Source organism: Natator depressus, chromosome 28 (genome assembly GCF_965152275.1).
Source record: "Natator depressus isolate rNatDep1 chromosome 28, rNatDep2.hap1, whole genome shotgun sequence".
Classification (NCBI taxonomy): Eukaryota; Metazoa; Chordata; order Testudines; family Cheloniidae; genus Natator; species Natator depressus.
In genome coordinates this window covers 9534369-9536868 of record NC_134261.1, presented here as the reverse complement: position 1 = coordinate 9536868, position 2500 = coordinate 9534369, and the positions used below count along the sequence as shown (strand labels likewise).

General features: G+C 61.2%; 1 non-coding gene across 1 annotated transcript; it reads right to left on the bottom strand.

Moving 5' to 3' along the window:
- Positions 1–252: 252 nt before the first annotated feature.
- Positions 253–371, bottom strand: LOC141979487 (5S ribosomal RNA). The gene has a single exon (XR_012636898.1). It is a non-coding gene; the product is annotated as a 5S ribosomal RNA (ribosomal RNA).
- Positions 372–2500: the final 2129 nt, after the last annotated feature.

Here is a 2500-nt window from a genome sequence, read left to right as displayed (position 1 = left end):
TGACCTGCTGGCCGCTTTCCTTCCCGTCCACCAGGTCAACCCGCTGAATGTATGGGGTTGACCTGCTGGCCGCTCTGCTTCCCGGCCACCAGGTCAACCCCCTGCCGGTATGGGGTTGACCTGCTGGCCGCAGAGGGGCAGGCTCCGGGTTGACCTGGTGGCCGGCAGGGACTTCAGCCCCAGGGCCCCTGGCAGGGCGACCCTGCCCTTGTTCCCCAGAAAAGGAGAGAGCTGGCTCGCAGCGGGAAAAGCTGCCTACGGCACCTGGGATTCCCAGGCGGTCACCCATCCAAGTACTAGCCAGGCCCGGGACGGTTTACCTTCCGAGATCGGACGGGATCGGGGGCCTTCCGTCCGGTATGGCCGTAGGCACTCGGCTCCGGTCCGCCTCGTCCCCTTTCCCTTACTGACTCCCCTGCCTCGGGTGGGCCCGATCCTTTTTTCCGTTTTTTTTTTTCGCTCCGGAGGCTTCATGAGCCCCCCCCCAACACCCCTTTGGGGGTCGGTGAAAATTTTTTTTTCAGACTTCCAGGGGCCCGATCCTGGCCGCGGGCACCCGGCTCCGGGCACCCGGCTCCGGGCCGCCTCGTCCCCTTTCCCTTACTGACTCCGCTGCCTCGGGTGGGCCCGATCCTTTTTTCCGTTTTTTTTTTTCCGCTCCGGAGGCTTCGTGAGCCCCCCCCAACACCACTTTGGGGGTCGGTGAAAAAATTTTTTTCAGACTTCCAGGGGCCCGATCCTGGCCGCGGGCACCCGGCTCCGGGCACCCGGCTCCGGGCCGCCTCGTCCCCTTTCCCTTACTGACTCCCCTGCCTCGGGTGGGCCCGATCCTTTTTTCCGTTTTTTTTTTTTTTCGCTCCGGAGGCTTTATGAGCCCCCCCCAATACCACTTTGGGGGTCGGTGAAAAAAATTTTTCAGACTTCCAGGGGCCCGATCCTGGCCGCCGGCACCCGGCTCCGGGCACCCGGCTCCGGGCCGCCTCGTCCCCTTTCCCTTACTGACTCCCCTGCCTCGGGTGGGCCCGATCCTTTTTTCCGTTTTTTTTTTTTTCGCTCCGGAGGCTTTATGAGGCCCCCCCTAACCGTTTTTGGGGTCGGTGAAAATTTTTAGTCAGACTTCCAGGGGCCCGATCCTGGCCGCGGCTTCGCAGGCTGGCCTGGGGGGGGGGGCATCTCTAGCTCCGGCCGCGGACGGCGAGACGCTCGGCCACCAGGTCAGCCCGGAGGAAAAGGCTGAAAAAAATGTCTAAGTCCCCCCGGGACACCAGGTCAACCCGGAGGAAAAGGCTGAAAAAAATGTCTAAGTCCCCCCGGGACACCAGGTCAACCCGGAGGAAAAGGCTGAAAAAAAGTCTAAGTCCCCCCGGGACACCAGGTCAACCCGGAGGAAAAGGCTGAAAAAAATGTCTAAGTCCCCCCGGGACACCAGGTCAACCCGGAGGAAAAGGCTGAAAAAAAGTCTAAGTCCCCCCGGGACACCAGGTCAACCCGGAGGAAAAGGCTGAAAAAAAGTCTAAGTCCCCCCGGGACACCAGGTCAACCCGGAGGAAAAGGCTGAAAAAAAGTCTAAGTCCCCCCGGGACACCAGGTCAACCCGGAGGAAAAGGCTGAAAAAAAGTCTAAGTCCCCCCGGGACACCAGGTCAACCCGGAGGAAAAGGCTGAAAAAAATGTCTAAGTCCCCCCGGGACACCAGGTCAACCCGGAGGAAAAGGCTGAAAAAAAGTCTAAGTCCCCCCGGGACACCAGGTCAACCCGGAGGAAAAGGCTGAAAAAAAGTCTAAGTCCCCCCGGGACACCAGGTCAACCCGGAGGAAAAGGCTGAAAAAATGTCTAAGTCCCCCCGGGACACCAGGTCAACCCGGAGGAAAAGGCTGAAAAAAATGTCTAAGTCCCCCCGGGACACCAGGTCAACCCCGAGGAAAAGGCTGAAAAAATGTCTAAGTCCCTGCTCGGCCATCAGGTCAACCCCATTCAAAGTGACGGGTTGACCTGATGGCCGGCAGTCTCACGGAAGTCCGGATGGGGTCGCCAAAAGTGCCCTCGGCCGACCGAGAGAACCAGGAGGTCGGATAGGATTTCAGATTGGTCCCCCTAAATTGGCGGTTGGATTTTTCGACTAGTTCATTTTGACGGGTGCGAGGAGATTTCTGAGAACAGGTTTTTCGGAACCTGTGAGAACCAGAGATGAGCCTCGGGGACCAATCTGCGCGTTGTACCCGATCTTGTGAGGGGGGACAGGGGCACGTTGGCAGGTGGGGCGGCCCCCGGCCCCCCCGAGCCCCCCCTTTTCCGGCTCTTTTCCTCCGGGGACCCCGTCGTCCCCTCGCACCCCCGGTGCAGGCCCGGTGGCCGGGATGCGAACTCCGACTGTCGGCGCCCCCCGGAGGGAGGGGGGGCCCGCTCCTCTCTCGCCTTCCGATCGATGTGGCGCTCACGTTCGCGACGGGAAGGGTCCTTCGCGGGCCGGCGCCCCCGACCGCAGGGGGCGTCTGGCGTTC